This window comes from Xenopus laevis, chromosome 4S, assembly GCF_017654675.1.
Source record: "Xenopus laevis strain J_2021 chromosome 4S, Xenopus_laevis_v10.1, whole genome shotgun sequence".
Taxonomy (NCBI): domain Eukaryota; kingdom Metazoa; phylum Chordata; class Amphibia; order Anura; family Pipidae; genus Xenopus; species Xenopus laevis.
Window position 1 is genome coordinate 129,266,053 of NC_054378.1, and position 20,528 is coordinate 129,286,580.

At 42.0% G+C, this 20,528-nt stretch overlaps 1 protein-coding gene across 15 annotated transcripts in view; it reads left to right on the forward strand.

Annotated features, from left to right (window-relative positions):
• The window catches only part of LOC108704587 (ERC protein 2), a 497,481-nt gene that overhangs the window by 370,798 nt on the left and 106,155 nt on the right, over nt 1-20,528 (forward strand). The window contains exon 23 of one of the 15 annotated variants that reach the window (XM_041561864.1): nt 3,646-4,352. The exons of the other annotated variants lie outside the window; for them this stretch is intronic. The gene's annotated coding sequence lies outside the window, so the exon portion shown is untranslated. Of the gene's footprint in view, nt 1-3,645; nt 4,353-20,528 lie in introns of those variants that run through there. 15 annotated transcript variants of the gene reach the window in all.

Sequence of the window (20,528 nt, forward strand, 5' to 3'; positions counted from 1 at the left end):
CTCATTCCTTCTCATTCCTTCTCATTCCTTCTCATTCCTTCTCATTCCTTCTCGTTCCTTCTATTTCCTTCTCATTCCTTCTCATTCCTTCTCATCCGGCTGTTTTGCAAAGTACAAAAGGAACCCAAACTCCAAGATCCTTGACATGGTGTCAATCACTGCTATTGAGATAAGTAAGAGCTACTCTTCCCCTGTAGCCCCCAGGCAACATCTCCTGTTAGCGTTTCTGTTATACAAAGGACTTCTAGTTGCTTTTACACCTGCAAGTGTTAAAAATCCCATGACCCCTTGCACTTATCTGGCCCTCCCTGTGTTGCCAATTACTGCCAAGTTAATGATGGTTCTGACTCTGCACAGGAAAGTTAAAATGTAATCTCCAGGAGGCATTGTCCAATTGTCTGCCTCAGGCTTGGACCTGGGGTGTGGCATCACTAGAAAGGACCAGTAAGATTGCAAGGATTTCTCACAGGGGTTGTTCTTCAAATGGATCATGTTCCTGTGCCTTTAGGTGCCTTATATGCTCATGAGTGAAACACAAGGACCTGTCTAGGGCAAAATGTTATCCATACGGACAAAACTGAAGACGGGAGCAAAGGAATGTTGGGAAGAGTGTTGGAAGGAAAGTGGGTTGGGTGCATCATGGCCATGGGTTTGACATAATGGGATGTGGCCAGGGTGAATCTAGAGAGTGTCTTGGGCAGTGTTTTTTCATTGGGGTCCCATTCTATCCAGGTGACCATTGAGCTACTAATTGTGGAGGGCCTGCTAACTTAGTAGTATTGGGCCTTGATTACTGATGTTGACCCTGGTTGGCCATGCTTGGTTAGGGTAGATGATGAATTTAGTCCTTGCTTATTAAGCCATTCTGACCCAACGTAACTTTTAGTAATGTTGATCTGGTGCATCAGTCCATAGCTCCAGAATGTTATTATTTCATCTCCGTCAATTATTTGATTCTATCATGCAAACGACTTGACTTTAAGGTCAACTGGTGAAATTGCCCAGCTCTACATCTCGGCCTTTGGCCACTTTAGAGTAACACATGATTCTTGTAGCTCTTGGTGTTGGTCTTTCTTTTATCAGAAGCCGAATGTGAGAGCCTGAACCCTGCTGAATCATTGCAATGACCACAGTAATAACAATCTCATAAAATTACATTTTCCCAATCCCAAAGCAAGGTGTCTCCTGCAATGGAGAGGGAAGCACAATTCCAGGCACTCCGTCCATCTCTGTAATTGACATTAACTTGACTTTTCTGTGTGTCAGTTTAGAAATATGAAGCATTCTTTTCGTCCATGCTGCCAAGTGTAATATCAGTAGGAATAATACGCTGGTCTCGTTTCACAAATATATTTGGTCCAGATGCTCAGCTGGACCTGAAAGCCAATAGCAGAGCTGGACGTGAATGAGTCTCCGAGCCTCTATCATCCCCTGGAATCAGACTGACTGGCAAGAAAACTCTCACAATAGTAAATAGAATTATAGAATGAAATGTGTTTTAGCACTTTCTCCGAATGAGTTTTGCCCGGCTTTATTTGGGATCTGCACTTGGATACGCCGGAATTAAAGATGGCGTTACTCCAAAGATAACATCTCGCTGCCATAGGAATTTTATTTTGTTTTGTTAGAGGGAAGATTGAATGTGATGTCAGTTATTATTTCCCCAATATTCCTTCCTCTGGCTCTTGCAGTTGCACGGAAATGACACTTGGATCTTTTTGCATTGGACCTCACAACTCTATTATATGTACTGTAAATATATGCTGCAACTCTAATCCAATAGTTTAAACTAAACTAAACATGGTGCAAACTTATGTGCCTTCTTTTGCATGTGTATATATATATATATATATGTGTGTGCTTTGGGTTCCCAATCTACCCCAACCCATCTGCTAAGCTCATTCCTCCTTAACTCATGGAGTCATCCCTATTGTGTATCAGTGCAATGACAAATCCAATTTGTCAAGCAAGCGCCATTAATGCTTAGCCGTGTGTGAATAATGCCCAGCCCATCCTTTAGTACTGCCAGTGAATGTGATTAAACTTTCCCTCCTTTATCAATTGTGATTAATTAGACAACATCAGTGATTAATCCTTGACAAAACTCGATTTGTTATCCTTGCCCGGACCTGCAACTTCCTTGCACAATGAGCAGAAAAGAGCAGTTACTGTGTCCATATTGTCATCATGAAATGCAGTCTTGACAAATAGGGATTTTCAGAGACACCCCAAATTTTTCCTTTTTGTGTCGATAGAGATATATCTTATGGGAGATACGTTGATTACCTAAGCAACACTCTTACATTTTACAGAACAGAAAGATCTGAGGTCTGGAGAAGTCCAGAATTGCTTCATTGGTTGAACTTAGTGTGAGGATACATCTCTATAAAGAATAATGAAGGGGCAATCGTACAACAGTGTCCCACCACAGCCACAATACAATCTGTGTCTGAGGCATGACCCCATCATGTAAAACCTGGATGTCCAACAGGCTCCTGGCTAAGGCTTTTTAACAACTACAGGTTCTATCATCAAGTTGTAAGCCTCATCATGAATAAAAAGTGGACAATTTAGGAATATACATGCAACCCTAACCAACTAGATCTACATTTATAAACAACGGTGGGGATTGCTAGTCCACAACAGTGGTGGAGGGCTGAAAAAAGTGTTGGTGTTGACACTACCAAGATGAAGCCCAATTCAGAGCTAAGACTTACAACATTGAATTCCCAGTCAAGTCTCAACCAAGGCCAAGACCTCAATGGGCTTGATATCAAGAAACAAAGTGGTGGGACAACTTGAAGTCCATGTCTGAAAATGTTTTTCCATAATTGTCCAAGAGGACTAATAATGATTGAACTTATATTTTTTTAACAGTGATTAACATGGTCACATGGTCTCGGAAAACGTCTGTGCTTCATGGAAAATGAGGGGTCATTGACAACAGCAGACATTCTTATCTCATCCTGTATTTCTGTAGGTCTCTGCATCCCATTTCAGGAAGAGTTAATTCCTGAAGCTAATTTATCAAACAATGCAACAAGACGAGTTAAATCCTGACTAAAAATATTACTTTTCATCGGCAAATTGAGATTTTTAGATGTTTATCAGATTTTCTTGCATTTTCTCGCCTGCATTTTTTTTAAAGAAAAATATATGGGATCTGCTTAGATGAAGCCCAACTCAGAGCTAAGGCTCACAACATTGAAATCACGGTCAAGTCTGAATTAAGGCCACAACCACAATGGGTTTGATATCAATAAACAAACTGATGGGACAACTTCAAGTCCATTTATGAAACAATGCAACAAGACTTGAGTTAAATCCTGAGTAAAAATAACACTTTTCATCAGCAAATTGAGATTTTTTTGATGTTTATCAGTTTTTCTTGCATTTTCTCACCTGTATTTATTTTTAAGAAAAAGATATGGGATCTACTTAGATGAAGCCCAACTCAGAGCTAAGGCTCACAACATTGAGATCACGGTCAAGTCTGAATTAAGGCCAAGACCACAATGGGTTTGATATCAATAAACAAACTGATGGGACAACTTTAAGTCCATGTCTTAAAATGTTTTACATTGTCCAAGAGGAGTAATAATGATGACATTATATTTTTATATTTTTTGTATTTGTCTCATATAGTCTTGGAAAAAAGTCTACGCGTCATGGAAGATGAGAGATCATTGACAACAAGGCAGACATTCTTCTCTCATCCTGAATTTCTGTAGGTCTCTGCATCCCATTTCAGGAAGAGCTGATTCCTAAAGCTAATTTATCGAACAGTGCAACAAGACTTGAATTAAATCTTAACTAAAAACATCACTTTTCTTCCGCATATTGAGATTTTTAAAAATTTTATCACCTGTAATTTGTTTTAACAAAAATATTTGGGTTCTGCTTAGATGAGCTAAGGCTCACAACATTGAAATTCTGGTCAAGTCTGAATTAAGGCGAAGACCACGATGGGTTTGACATCAAGAAACAAAGTGGTGGGACAACGTCCATGCGTGAAACTGTGTTGAATAATTATCCAAGAGGAGTAATAACCTTAAGACTTTTTTGTGTTCATCTCACCTGGTCTTGAAAGCACGTCTACCCGTGCTTCAGAGGTCTCTGCACCTGATTTCAGTAAGAGCTTGTTCTTCAAGCTAATTTATCCAACAATGCAACAAGACTTGAATTAAACCTTGACTAATATCTCTTCCACATATTTCCTCACCTGTATTTTTTTTAACAAAAAGATTTGGGATCACAAACTTGCCCAGATCCATTTACACCAACAGGTGCATGAATGTTTGAGCAGAATCCTTTCCATCCCTCCATCATTTAATAAATACTTCTCAAGTGTTGACGCGAGTTCTTCATTCCATTATGGGAACCTTGCGCAATTCTCCGTATGTTTTCTTGGGGGTTTTCATGTTGAAGAAATGAAAGCAACAAAATGATAACTTACAATTTAAAAAAGGAAATTTCTCATGCTCAAGAAAAAAAAAGTTGATCATTTTCAAATTTTGGCAAATCTACCATTTAGTGATTTTTTTTTAATTCTTCAAACTCTTCTAAATCTTTTAAAGAATAATGTCATCAGTAGATATGTAGAGTGCATAAACCTACTAAAACTCCTATTTAATGAACAAGTTAGCCATTTACATTGTAGTATGAGTCATGGAATTACTGGTTGAGCCATTTTCTGCTTATTCACTTCATGTTCCTCAGCTAATTCTGTTTTATGAACCTGTTGACTCCTACACGGCTGCCTCCGAGACCCACACTGGGAAAATCTGATCAATTGCTCCTTTCAGGTAGTAGTAGTTGACTAGATCATTTTAAGGATGACCTGTTGTGACTCGGGGTCAAAGTAATTGCAGGGTTTAAAAGAACGAAACTCCACGTTTCCAAACACAAGTTTATTGGTTTATATTCTTTTTTAAGGTGTGTGGTTTATGTTCCTTGGGTGGAACACGGATGGATTTGCTGAGCTCCCGCAAATGGACAGTGTCGCAATCGCGAGGAGTAAATCAGAAACTGCCTCACAATTTGCTGACGATCTGTTTGCTGAAGTCTTTCAGGTTGACAGTGTAATCGTTTAGGATGATGTCTTTGTTGGCCCAACATAAAAGTACCAGATATTTCAGACATGTGTAATTAGAAAATACATTCCCTTCTACAGTATATTTTTGCACTTATAACACTTGATTGGATCTAGGTTTATTCCTGCTCCTTCCAGTATCTCACTCTAACTTACCTGCTATCCCACAGTCACACTCCCTTCCCAGAGACTATTATCCACTGTTACTATAGGCACCATCTCTCCCTACTATACCTGCTATCCCACAGTCACACTCCCTTCCCAGAGACTATTATCCACTGTTACTATAGGCACCATCTCTCCCTACTATACCTGCTATCCCACAGTCACACTCCCTTCCCAGAGACTATTATCCACTGTTACTATAGACACCATCTCTCCCTACTATACCTGCTATCTCACAGTCACACTCCCTTCCCAGAGACTATTATCCACTGTTACTATAGGCACCATCTCTCCCTACTATACCTGCTATCCCACAGTCACACTCCCTTCCCAGAGACTATTATCCACTGTTACTATAGACACCATCTCTCCCTACTATACCTGCTATCCCACAGGCACAGTATGGAAGGAATACACAGAAAGTATGTAATATGTAACTGAGCTTTCCCACTCTTACAAATTCCATTGCAAATATAGGTTTTTGAGTGAAAGCTGCTCCGTGCCAAGTCTCAGTCAGACTAATGAATCCATTGCCTTGGGAACTGCTAATGAGGAGCCTTTACAAGAAGAATTACCTTTAGCTACACAGCTGAATTGTTTATAAATTCATTGAACTAAGTCAAAACTTGTTTTAATTATGTTAATAGCATCATTTATTGTAATAAAACACACAATTTGCCTGGAGTAAGATATCAGTGAAACCCTTTTCTGGCCCTGAAATTTAATATAGATTTATGTAGCTTTCCATATTTATAAAGGTTTTTAATGGAACATTCCTAAAAAGATGAATGGAAGAAAATCTTCACTAATGCTAAAAAGATCTAAAAACCTAGTTATTTTGTCAGAAGCAAATTTGCTGAGGGTTGCTAAGATTCAAGCCATTAAACGGGGAGTTATTATATGTTGCCAATATATTCTTTTGCAACTTACTGCATTTTTCAGCGAAGCTTACAATCCAAGATCCCTATCACATTCACACAAACACTAGGGTCAGTTTTATCAGGAGCCAATGCCTCTATATATTTAGGATGCTGGAACCCCCCCCTAAAATATAGGGAGAAAATACACTCTCCTTACCAACATTGCCCAGGCCACATTCAGACTAGGGTATGGTGGATAGAGTTTGTCTTTTTCCATTTGTCAGTAGATCAATTCTATGTGGACAACATAATGGAAGTAAGGAATAATAGGCATCGGGTTGTCACATTGGGTTGGGTTGCTATTTGCTTCACTTGGGGCCAAGGTTTGGTTCCCACCTGTCAGGATTCTCTGTTGCAGAGTCCTTTGGTTCATGGGCAAGATGGAGGCCTCCATGGCTGCATATGCATCATCATGGTGCTTTTCGGAGCTAAAACATTTATACGCCAGAGACCTGGGTTCAATGTCCATTTATAGATCTTAAGAATGTTCCTGGGTGCTCTTAAATTTCTGCTTTGCCTTAAGTCTTCAGTTCCTGACCTTCTGCCTTGTTCCTCACTATGCTACTTGCTGATCTTTTGCTTGGATACATCTCAGAACTCACTTTACCCCTTAGATACCTCAAATTGGATTTTTCTGTATTCAGCTTCCTCCTCGGTTCCAACTCCAACCATCCTAAGTCTCTTTGCTCTGACACCACCAGACCACCATCTCTATGAGGTGTGTATGCTTCCCTGGTGCTTCTGTGGGTGCTCTAATTTCCTCGACCACACTCCAAAATGGACCATAGAATCTACGTTAGTTGTTAAAGAAGGACCTCCAGCACTTAAAGAGAAAGCTGGGTTTTCTGCATGTGTCGTGTTTTTTTATGGACAGGGTGGCAACTCTTGATGGATATTTCTGTTCAAATACAATAGAGTATGGAGGATACTTTTTCACCACAATGTGCAATCTGCTCTACAAAAATCTTGGCCTCTGGTTAGGGGTGGTATAAGAGCAATAGTTGATTATAAGGGTCAAAAAGACAAATCCTCCCCTCCATGCTCTTATCTAAACCATATGCCTGATCATATCATCTGATATTTAAATGTGTGTAGGAACACGTGCACATTGGATATAACATCAAACCGTTAGATTTATGAGAAAGGTCGGTTCTGCCTGAGGCTCTGCCTGACTGAGCCCACCTTTCTACTGAGCTGATGTGGGGATTGTGTTTATGAGATGTTGTGTGGCCCCCTCAGCATGAGGAGATACAACTTGCATGTTCTCTTTCCCTATGGAGCTGCTCACACACATGGAGAGGACGTTTTACTCACCAAAGTGCTTAGCAAATGGGAAAAACATTAGAACTGACCTCAGCCGATGGGATAAGGGAATGTCTAACATTACACACGGTGGGACTGACTCAATGGGATTTTGTCAAACCACCTCAACCAAACAGCTGCTTTTAAATGGGAAGATCACTTTGTATATGATTACTGTGTCTGTTATACACAAGGTTCCCTACTGCTATTTGTAGATAATTCATCCTTCCTGGGGGCCACATCAAATCTAGAGGCCGCACTTGGGCTCTAAAACAGTCAGGCAACAGTGTGACCATATATTATGCCTTCTTACTCAGCGCAACAAAGCTAAATGTGCATATGAGTATTAGTGAGGCAGAACCCAATTAAGTTGTAATTTATCTCTGCCAGCTACCCACACTCTATGCATTGTGAGAAAAGGCCACAGTAGTTTCAGGAGTACCTAGGGCCTTAATAAGCACTCACCCCAAATCTCCCCCTAACTGACCTTCAGACTGGGCCCCCTTAGCTCATAACAAGGTTACAGATATATAGAAACATTGGGGTAACAGTCACCCTGCTATAGTTCCAGGGGTACCCAGGGTACAAATAAACACTCACCCCAAATCTCCCCCTAACTGACCTTCAGACTGGGCCCCCTTAGCTCATAACAAGGTTACCGATATATAGAAACATTGGGGTAACAGTCACCCTGCTATAGTTCCAGGGGTACCCAGGGTACAAATAAGCACTCACCCCAAATCTCCCCCTAACTGACCTTCAGACTGGGCCCCCTTAGCTCATAACAAGGTTACAGATATATAGAAACATTGGGGTGTCACCCTGCTATAGATCCAGTGGTACCCAGGGCACAAATAAACACTCACCCCAAATCTCCCCCTAACTGACCTTCAGACTGGGCCCCCTTAGCTCATAACAAGGTTACAGATATATAGAAACATTGGGGTAACAGTCACCCTGCTATAGTTCCAGGGGTACCCAGGGCACAAATAAGCACTCACCCCAAATCTCCCCCTAACTGACCTTCAGACTGGGCCCCCTTAGCTCATAACAAGGTTACAGATATATAGAAACATTGGGGTAACAGTCACCCTGCTATAGTTCCAGGGGTACCCCCTATAGTATTACAGTTTTTTTCATAATGACTTACTGTCTCACTGCAAAGTAAAACAATCCCTAATTAGCCAGAGAATACAATTACCAATCAGACCCCTGAATTAGTCACTACAGTGAATCATCCAATGAATTTGCTATAAAATGTTTGAAATGCCAACAGACTTCTTTACCTATTACCTCTCTTCATGTTCATTGTTACAGTGCAAAGCCACATATACTTGTCCCAGACCATAATTCCCCAGTTTGTACCATGAGTCACTTTGCCGGAAATGGTTTGACTCATGAGCGGTCACTCATCCATTGATGAAATCTCCCTGAGAAAGGGGCTGATCAGACACATTACTCAATTGGCGGATGTCTCGTAAGCTCCTAAAGAGACATTTACAGTGAATAGCCATTTATTGGGATGAGTATGCCAAATTAATTCCAGTTGTTTGTTTACATTGAGTTGTACAATTACTAGCTGAGAATTCTTCAGTGAGATTCAGAGAAAGCATGGCCCAAAGCATTAATGAGCCAGGAAAGTCCACTCTTAAGTAACGAGCTGGAACATATTTTAGCATTTATCAAGTGCATTCTCTGATTGTTGGGCTCCCCACTCTGTGAGCCATAGGAACAGAGAAACAAATAGCTTGCTCATGTGTTCTGTGTATGGTGCCCAAGCCAATGTTGCTCCATCCTATTGTGGTTGGTCTTTACACCCACTTTTAGAGGCCATAGATGTGGTATCACAAGGTGGAGCAGTTCCTTTCCGATTGGCATATTTATTTTCAGATTCAAATGCTGGAAACTTAAAATCTGTGACTGGTCTACACCCTCTAGACTGGCCAAAGTGGTGCCTTGTTTCGTTTGTACATTTGTTGTTTATAGAGCTCTGGTATAACGGTAGCACCAAAAGTGGCCTCCAGGCTCAAGAAATGGGTCCAACTTATTTCCTTTCTGAATTGACTCTGTATTTGGTGCACAATTGTCCGTTGGAAAGAAGGAACATGCTACACCATTAATAAAGGGGGCCATATGTGTTACAATTACGAACATTCCATTGGATGTGGGAAGCATTGTTCATTTTCCTCTACTAGCATTAAGAATTATCAGAATAAGAAACAAAAGAATTCTACCTCCACCTGATGATTCAGTATTAATGTTTGGTCAATGTTTAGGCACCCTCAAAAGTGCCCGATAAAAATCCGACCAACGAGATGACCAAGACCGATATCGATTGCCTCATATCGTACGAAATTATGTTTATTACTATAATATCAGTGCAAGTATGACCTCCTTAAGATTCCATGGTTATTCCCTGTGTAAGGAGCTGTGGTGAGCAGATATTCCACCATAATCTACCTAGGAGAAACTGCTTTGAAGTGACTTGAGCATAAAAAGTATTGGAGGTGATGAGTTAAAGATTAATGCTCATTAAGATAACAGGAGACCTTTGTACAATGACAAATCTTATTCTAAATTCATTTCTTCGCTTCTGACACATGACTTTGGGATACCCTAGTGGGGCGATGGCAGTTGCCATGCAGATACCACTTTATGTCTCTGCCAGCCTCTTCTTTTATGAAGAAGTCATACTTTAGGACTATGACAATCTCAACAACTTCTTCTCTTAATTGACCTCTTTCTAAACCAACTGCTAGAGATTGGATTGTTGACCATAACACATATTCCCATCAGGATTCCATGTGGGACATCCATAGATGTGTCAATAACATGGACAGTACCCAGGGTGCCTTTGTTTTTGCAAAAAATTAATTTGGGATTTGCTCTTCCAATCCCCTCCAGCTTCTTTGAATGTGTTACTGCTCCTTTCTACCCCATCACATCCCCAAACCCTCCTATTGTGTTATAGTTCCTTAACTAGAAGGCAGACGTGGAGTGTCCTAGCAACCAAATGGGCATGAGTGTTGGCACAGGCAACTTAACCTTGAAGGCCTGTTTATAAACTTTATATTTACACACAACTGACGTTTTTGAGTTGACTCAATGGGGCAAATTCACTAAGATTCGTAGTTGCGCCAGGCGTAACTTTGCCGCACTTCACCACACTTCGCCAGGCGTAGTTTCGCCAGCGCTTCGCAAATTCACTAAAATCCGAAGTTGCGCTCAGGGGTAGCGTAAGGTTGCGAAGTTGCGCTAGCGTTGATTCGCTAAGTAAAGCGAAGTTACGCTAGGGAAGGCTAATTTGCATACGGCGCCAAATTCAAATTTCAATGGAGGAATACGTATCAGCACTACAAATGGCTAGAAAACCTTCAAAACATCAAATAAAATTTTATTTTGCCCTACACATGTGCCCACTGTCTAGGTAAGTTGACATGAGACAGGAAATGTAGGGGGGAAGGAGGGGAGCCCCAAAAAATTTTTTGATCTTTTTCAGCCTATCACCCATAATGTAGAAAACACGCCAGAGTTTTTTGGGACTTAGAAAAAATTTTGACTTTTTTTGAAGCAATCCCTATCTACTCTATTGCGCTTCGCCTGGTCTGAGATGGCGAAGGAAGTCTAGCGTAAAAGGTAGCGTTCAGTACACTGCGCGCGTGAATTTGCGTAGTTACGTCGCTAGCGAAACTTCGCCAGGCGTAAGGGTGCGAAGTAACACTAGCGAAACTACGCCAGCGTTCGTTAGTGAATTTGCGCAGTAACGAAAATGCCAAACGCTAGCGAAGTTACGCTAGCGTTCCGCGCTTCGGCGCTTAGTGAATTTGCCCCAATGACTCAACTATAAAATCCACAGGCTCCCGACATTTCATTCATTCATTTGTCTTGAAATCATAAGAAATGTAAAATAAAATGTAAAAAAAAATTATTTTAATTTCCTCTTTTTTTAAAAATCTACTTGTTTTTAAAGTTTCTCTAAAAATAAACCAAATTAGTTTCCTCTTTTTAAAATTTTTCTTTTTTTTTTTATTGTTTTGTTGGAGTTATTTTTTGCCTTTGTATATAGTTTCTCCCAAAAAAGCGAAAACAAGAATTTCTCTTTTTGAACATCACATTATAACATGGGGATTTTTGTTTTTCTGGAGCTTATCAGGAACTTGATTGTAATACATCAAAGTAGAAAGACCTTCTGCTGAATAATTTTTGCTGGAGATCAAAGGCCGTGTCACTGGCAGAGTTCCAGCTTGTCTTCAGCAATTGGTTAAAATGGGAAAAAAAGGTGAAATTCCAGATTTTCATTTTATCACGAGTCATGACAGCAGATTTCTGGCTGCTGCCATCAAAAAATTTTTGAAATGTGTTGTGAAATTTCCGATACCATTGCTTTTGTACTTCCCAACAGGGGAAAACCATTTTCTTTTTCACTTTTTGGCATGTTAAAATATCACTTTGTGCATTTAAATGACATTTGCAATTAGACTCCTCCGTACGGATGTGCCCAGCAGCTGGGAGCACTTACGCTGGTGGATCCATGGGATTATTTATGCTGACTGGCTGTTTATTTTGAGGATATGATTAGCCATTGGGAATAATGTATGTAAAGTGCAGTGACATGTCGTCTCAGTGATGAAATCTGAACTCCGTCTATAAACTGGTTTAAAAGGCGTGCGGAGGACTGGAGGGGTCAAGGGTTGAAAATGCTTCAACATTTTTGAAATTAACCGTCAGATTTATTAAGGTTCGAATTGGAAATTTGAATTAGAAATTTCAAGTTAGATTTTTGGTCAATACTCTCAAATTCAAGTTGGGAATAATCCAAACTCAAATTCGAATTCGAGATTTATTTGAATATTCGCCACCTAAAACCTGTCCAGTGGATGTATAAGTCAATGGCAGAGGTCCAGTGACCCATATAGTTGTTTTTTCGAGTTTAGACGAATTTGGTCCGAGTTCTCGGGTCGTTAATATTCGTTTGTGTTTTAGATATTCAAGTTTTAATAAGATACTATTACAATTTCGAAGTCATTCGAGTTCATTCGAATTAAAAAAAAAAACTCTAACGTTCGACCTTTGATAAATCTGCCCTTAAATTGCATGGGTGCATTTGCTGCACTTTTGCATCAACATTACCCACAATGCATTAGGGCAGTGGCTCCTAAATTGTGGTGGGGTCCTGGAGTGGTACTGGGGATGGCTCAACCTGAAGGCCATTTAGGGTAAATTTGGAGATGATGCTATTTGCTCTTCTAGATGCCCTTGAAAACCCAACTAGAAGGTCATTTATAGTTGGGTTTCCCTAGATATTCTCGGCTCTTTTAAAGAATACTTGATAGTGCAATGTTTCCTATATCTGCAACTTTCTCAAAAGCAAAAGTGGAACCAGTTGGTCCTCCAGCTTGGGTTTGAACTAGAATAGTCCATCAACCATTGCACAGACTATATGCCGTAGATTGGATTCCTAAACTGCATTGCCCATCATGGTAGCCTATGATTAAGTGCCTTGCCGCACAGAACTCATAAGGCTTTTTAAAGAACATGTAAACTTAAAGAAAGATCCCTTGCTTTTTGCTTAATTGGGATTTTCTAGAGTGCCTGCTCTCATATCTCCCCTTTAGTGACTCTTCTCCAACGTAAACAATCACAGCTTGGCCAAACGTTCCACACCTTTTATTCTTCGTTGCCCTTCTTTGGACTCTCTGCAATTCAGTAATACCCTGTTTGGGTTCTGGAGACCAGAACTGCATGATATATTCTAGATGGATTTGTTAAGTGGAAGAATGAGTCTCACCTCTCAAGAATCTATCAATTGAGCTTTTATACCTGATGTTGAAATGGTCCGAATCCTCTACAATGTTATTTTAAAGGTGAAGTTCTTAAAATGATTGCACATATTTTTGCTCCTGTTTCTGGATCTTGCAGTTGACTATACTTAGTATATGATTGGCTACTTGTGTAATGAACATTCTGCTACATGATTTACCCAGTGAATTTTGCAATGCTCTGATTGGGTACAGGTTGTGTATATTTGCTCTTGGCTTATTTATGATTTATTTATTTAAGATCCTTGATAAAGGCACCAATGAAGGCCGAAACGTTGGATTAACGATTGATGTAACAATAAACTATTCAATTGGAAATACTTGGAGTGCTGGTCCATTTTGAAAAATACATGTGGTATTTGACCAAGCACCCACGAGTGGATTAAGGAAGAAAGAGAGAGAGAGAGAGAGAGAGAGAGAGAGAGAGAGAGAGAGAGAGAGAGACAGAGAGAGTGAGAGAGAGCTAATGTATTGCTCTATGATTAGAACAATGTCTAATTGCAAACTGTACTGAAGACAAGACCAAGACAAGACATGTTTGAATGTATTAACTGGGTGAAAGAATAGGTCATGTATATGGAACTGCAAATATTCTGCAAAATTACCAATATCCTTATTGGATAAGGCATAAAGCATCAAAAGTCCATCCTATGCCTGTCCATACGTCCGTACTGTTTAATTTCTAAATGTCAGTGATCCCCAACCAGTAGCTCATGAGTAACATGATGGTCACCAACCCCTTCGTTGTTGCTCCCAGTGGCCTCAAAGCAGGGGCTTATATTTCAATTCCAGGCTTGGAGGCAAGTCACAGGGAGTTTTAGTTGCATAAAACCATGTGAACGTCCAAACAGAACCTTCTGTAGGCTGTCAGTCCACATAGGGGCAATCAAATGGCCAATCACAGCCCTTATTTTGCACCCCCAGGAAATTTTTCATGCTAGTCTTGTTCTCCAACAAGGAGGGAATCTTTTCTAGGCTCCACCTGTGAGCACCCCCACATGACGTCAGGGGAAGTGATGGCACCGCACAACCGCATGCATGTGACACCTCTTCTGCCCACCCCCCCGCCTGATTTAATAGCTAAGCATCCAGCAGAAGGCAAAGTTGTGTCGGGATTTTTTTTTTACCATATAAACATCCGAGGGCCATCCCCTAGACATAGGCCCTGGAGTGCCTTAATCCTAAATACACCCCTATCCCCAACTCTTTTAATATTTGAATGAAAAAAAAAAAGTTTGGGGACCCCCGATTTAGATTATACTTATAATCTGCACAATAACTCATGTTCAATGTTATATTTAGACTGTTTAACTAATGTGTACTCAGTGGCATAACTAGATGTTACAGGGCACCACAGCAAATTCATTTTAGGGGACCAAAACATTGGTAAGTTGACCTATTTTAGCAAGATAAATTGAAATTGTTCATTAATTAGGACCTTACTGGGCCCTCTACAATCCTGGGCCCTCAAACAACCGCAGGGTCTGCTTTCTCTGTAGTTACGCACGTGTGTGTCATACATCTGGCTCATACTTTTCTCTTCTGCCCATAGCATCCGCCATTGACCTTGAATGAGCCATCAGCCCAAGGATTTAATATTCTCAAGTAGTGATGGGCGAATTTGTCCCGTTTCGCCACGAAATTCGAAAACTGTCAGAAAATTTGCGAAACGTCGATTTTGAGATCGGTGACAATACATGGGCATCAAAATGGGCGCTGGCATCGAAGTTGCGCCCATTAAAAACAAAGGGCATCCGTTAATCGTCGCCAGCATCAAAATTGTCGCATCGAAAAAACTTTGATGCCGGTGTCTGAACCGTCACAAATTTATTTGCTGGCGGCAAAACGCGCAAATTCGCCACAAATTCATGCCTGGCAAATAAATTCACTATTCTCAAGCACAAGCAAGGATGTCCTTCGTACACTTATATAAACTCAGAAAGAGTTCAGCCTATTTACTCTTGCCCCAAATCAGAATAAAACATAGAAGTGAGGCAAAAGTTTACTTGAGGTCTTGACTGTCTGATAATATCTCAGGTCAGAAAGAGTCAATGGACAAAAGCAGGAGGTCAGGGCAAGTCTGGTCAGGGCACAACAGAACGAGGGGCGTGAGTTGTTAACTTATGAACTAGCAGGAGTAAAAAACCTAGAATCTCGAAGGACCCAGTAAGTGGTAATTAGCAAGTGAGGCCTACATAGGGCACACCCTAGTCCCTCTGGCCAAAACATGTCACCTCTTCTACATTAGGACATCTATGCTGGATGGTGTCACTTTGTGCCACTGCTGTTTAGTGTGATGTTGGTGCAAGTTCCTAATGAGAGATTGAGCACAGTAGAAACTCTCAGGGGCAAATTCACTAAGATTCGTAGTTGAGCCAGCGTCCGCTTCACCGAACTTCGCCAGGCGTATTTTTGCCAGCACTACGCAAATTCATTAAAATCCGAAGTTGCGCTCAGGAGAAGTGTAAGGTTACGAAGTTGCGCTAGCGTTAATTTGCCAAGCAAAACGAAGTTACGCTAGCGATGCTTAATTTGCATACGGCGCCACATTGAAGTTACAATGGAGGTATATGTAGCAGCACTACACAAGCCTGGGAAACCTTCAAAACAGCAAATAAAATGTTTATTTTGCCCTATACATGTGCCCACTGTATAGTTAAGGTGCCATGAGTTAGGAAATGTAGGGGGGAAGGAGGGGAGCCCCAAAAAAAATTTCAATCTTTTTCAGCCTATCACCCATAATATAGAAAAAACGCCAGCGTTTTTTGGGGCTTAGAAATTTTTTTAACTTTTTTGGAAGAAATCCCTATCTACTCTAGCACTTCGCCTGGTCTGCGTTGGCGAAGGAAGTCTGGCGTAAAAGGTAGTGTTCAGAAAAATTTGCACGTCAGTGAATTTGCGTAGTTACGTCCGTTGCGCAAATTCGCCAGGCGTAAGAGTGCGAAGTAACACTAGCGAATTTAAGCCAGCGTCCGTTAGTGAATCGACAAATTAACGAAAATGCACTACGCTAGCGAATTAACTCTAGCGTTAGGCACTTCGTCCTTTAGTGAATTTGCCCCTCAGTCTTTCCATCTGGAATGTCCATATCATATCCATGAAGTCATTCTGGAGCAGGTTCTGGTTAGTAGGTAGAGACGGTATTTTCACACGAGTCCTTCACTTTAATCGGATACAGCCGCTATGGATTAGAACATTTAACGATCCAGTTGTGTTTTGGCCCAATCCAATGTTAATTTTTATATCAGATGTTTCCCAGAGTCCATTGTGTTTGTAGAACCGCCAAGAACAATGCTGGGGATGCTGACCCAAGTGGCAGAGTTGGACGTGCCCAGATTCCTCTTTCTGTCCAGTTGAGAGAGAGCAGATACAATGGGAGAGCGCTGGCAGTACCTGGGAAGGGAAGGGGCATAGTCGGCCCGGGCAGAGATATAATAAGAGATTTCAGGTGGAAACGCAAGACACGTAACTCATCTGAATGGGCCACTCTTTCCCTCTCACAACATACGCCGGAGTTGGTTTAGTCATACGGAGCGAGGGAATGTGATCCCGACAGGAGCTCCCATGGACAGATTATCCTCTCGCTTTAGACATTTTTATCGGCCTGATTCATTCCATCAGAAGAATGTTGGCTTTTACATTTTTCAGAAATGATTCCAAATGGCCGGTCGAGATTACATCTTGCCTGCGAATTTCAGCAGAGATTTGGTTTCAGCAGAGACGGACAACGTTTAATTGGTTCAATAGAGTCACTAATGCCGGCAAAAGCAACGGAGTAAAGTGAAGTCTTGGGAACCACTTGTATCTTTAATTCGATATTCGGATATGGAAACAGAGGCATCCATTTAGGGGATACTTAGCAGTAGAGCAGGTTTATCCTCAAAGGGGGTAATGTAGTAAAAATTTCTAAGCATGTGATAGGTCTAGTAACCCATAGCAACCACTGGCAGCATTTACTGGCTGCCTTTTTGAAAGCAAAACTCCGGTCTGTTGCTGTGGGTAACTAGCCCGGGTGCAAACTTTGCTGGGCTCATTTACTGAACTTGTGTGCCCCAAAGTGCTGCTTTAATAGTCACTTGTGCCCCCATCTGGCTGCACTCTGCTGCTCTGAACAAGTAAACAATATGGAGGATTAGGCATTATTTTTGCACGTTGCACCTTGCTCTGCGGTAGTCAATGACTCCTTGTGACTGCAAAAATTCTCAATTCTGTGGTTCTGCCCAGTTTGTGAAAAAATGAATACAATTGAAACTGTCCAGAAATAATCCAGCATTTTCTATGTCATGTATCCCTGTCTGCGGGTTCAAACAGAAACGCCCAACTAAGTCTCACTCACGACACGGTGGGTGTCAAAATATCCCAACACCCTGTTCACTTGCAAAGAATTTGACATTTTCAGAAAATTCAGAACTAAATTTTTACTGACACTTCTATCATTAAATTGATTTGGGACCCCTTAGTGCTCCTTTACTTCTCATTCAGAGAGCAATTCTGTCCAGGGTCCGGCATAGGGTCAGACTGGGCTGGCGGGACACAGGGAAAAAGCCTGGTGGGCCCCGCCGGCCCAGATCTGCACCCAGATCCTTAGATTTGCCGGCTCTTTTGTGCCGAGACCACCTTGCGGCGGCCTGAAGAACTCAGTGCGCACAAGTGCATGCGCTCAGGTCGGTGGGTTTGGAGGAGGGCCTGGACAGCAGCCCAGTGGACCCCGGGTCCCCCAGTCCTACCCTGGTCCAGCTGCACCCTACACCTTGCCCAAAAGTGCAGAGTGTAAGATTGGAGGGTGCAGTCCTTTCTTCAGTTTGCCATAGGGCAAATTGTAAGTGCTGGGCCCTGATACAGCCTGCGTTTGAATGAAGTGCAGGTTTGGAGATCGGCAATTGAGGGGATACCTGTGTGTTGCACCCCACCCGCCACTGTGCTCTGTGCTGAGACCTACGCCCAGTGGTCTAACTATAGGGGAATTTCGAGAGCTAATAAGAAACTGTCCAACTCCCCAGCCACTCTCTTACCTGCGGCGAGGAAGGGGGACTCAAGTCGGCACTCAGTGGGTGGAGTCGGGGGAATGAGTAGGCGGAGTCAGGGCAGAGGCGGGACAGAAAGTTGGCGGGAGGATGTGGATCGGAGTGCGCCGGGCCCTCCTGCAAAAGAATCTTGAGAGGCGCACCCTCCGATCCCCATCCTCCCAGCAACTTTGCCCTGACTCCGCCTACTCCCTGCCCTGACTCCACCCACTCAGTGCCAACTTGAGTTCCCCCCCCCCCACTGCCTGCGCCTGCAGATAGTCCCTTTTTTTTTAGCACTTTGCACCCAGCCCTGCTGGTAATCAATGACCCTTTTCAGAGTTGGACTGGGCCAATGGGATACCGGGAAAAAATCTGCTGGGCCCTGTCAACCCAAACCTTCTGCCAGCCATGGGCACTGCATCTTTACATGTCTGATTGTTCTCACAACAAGATAAAATAAAGTACATATAGAGGAGGGGTTGAGGCTGGGGGGTAGAGGCAGAGGGAGGTTGCGGCTGGGATGAAGGGCCAGAGATGTAGGGGGTGAAGGCCCTGAGGCAGCCACCCTAGAGGACCCTGGACCCCCCCCCCCAGTCCTACACTGGGTGTTTTTCTATGGGTTTGTTTTTTGGCATTTTTTCTTCCAGAATTTAAAGAATATAATAGTAGGTTCATTGGCTTTTGATTAGTGATGGGCAAATAAATTCGACTGGCGCGAATTCGCTGCAAATTGAAGCTTTCGTCGCCGCAAATACATCGAAACATTTCGGACACCCATTGACTTTAACTCCATTGTCAAAATTGATGTGAGCGACTTTTCAGATGTGCGTCCAAAATTTACGCGGGTGTCAGTTTTCGAGTTTCACGAATTTTTCAGCGAAGCGAAATGGTAGAAATTGGCCCATCACTACTTCTGATAACACTGCCCGTAGAATTTGTATCTGCTGGAGGGAAAATAAAGGTTTGACTGAGGGTGCTGGGAGTTCTCACTCCATTAAAGCTGAAGCACAAGTGTTGCTGGACATCCCCCCACTGAAGGCAAGTTGTGCAGATCAAAGCCTTTTCTCCAAGTGCTCATCAAAGTGTTACAATGGCTTCTTTTGATGAATAGTGTTAATGAGCTCGCTCGTTAATCCTGCAAACAAAACCAGGGAGGAGTCGAGCGAAGCCGTGTTATCACTAGCCAACATGCCACATTTACAGCCCATGTGCTTGAAGCCAACGCTCGCCAATGACCAACGTGTCTCCTCTTAACATAATGGGGCTCAGGATCCCAACAACACGGGGTGATGGTGCATGACGGACACTTTGTAAAAGCTTTTAGGGAATAATGGGACATTTCGGGTCATGTGATCTGAACTGGTGTTATTTTTCGACAAGATACGCCAGGCTCATGCCCCATTTCCATCCCATCCCTTAGACGTGTCGCCTTCTCTCATTGGTCTCTGTTTGTTTAAAGTCTACATTGAACTCGTATTGTGAGGTTTTTAACACCTCCATCCCACACTGATGTTAAAATATCCATGTGTGATAATGTGTCGGTGTTTAACTTGCACCTTCGCTGTTTGTATTGCCTTTATATTGTCTAATGGAAATATTAGGAAGACAATGTTTAGTTGATACTTTTTCCTTGGCTGCCTTCTTGCCTGTAGTTGCATCTCCCATAGCTTTCCTGTTGTTTTACCACAATAACAAAAGACCAAACCCATATTTTGAGGGTCCCAAGAGCAGACGCATCTCACATACAACGAAGGGCGCTCAACAGTATCACAACACAGTGGTTCATGGGTCAAACAGAAACTCGTAGGACCAATTAAAGTCTCTAGTCTTGGGTCATGGGCCTCAATTTAGCAGGTACTTTTCCCGCTGGTGACATGTCCCCCCTCTGGTCACATCAACTAGCCACAAGAGCTGACGATCAGTCCTGTCCAATTAGCATCAGAATTGAATAATCAGCAAACCTGTAGCATCAGCTTATATTACAGCCAGGGAAGCTCATTTTCTGCTGGATAATTAGTGACGAGCCCTAAGCTTAGCTTCTCAACAGCCAATCAGAGCCCACTGAGCATGTGAGTGTCACAGACACTTTCCAAGATGGTGACCCCCTGTGACAAGTTTGAAGTCCTGGATCATTGCTGCTATTGACAAGCTCAAACTTTAGCCTCGTGCAATAAGTTCATTATATAATATATATAATTTTTAGACATATTAATTTTTAGGGTTT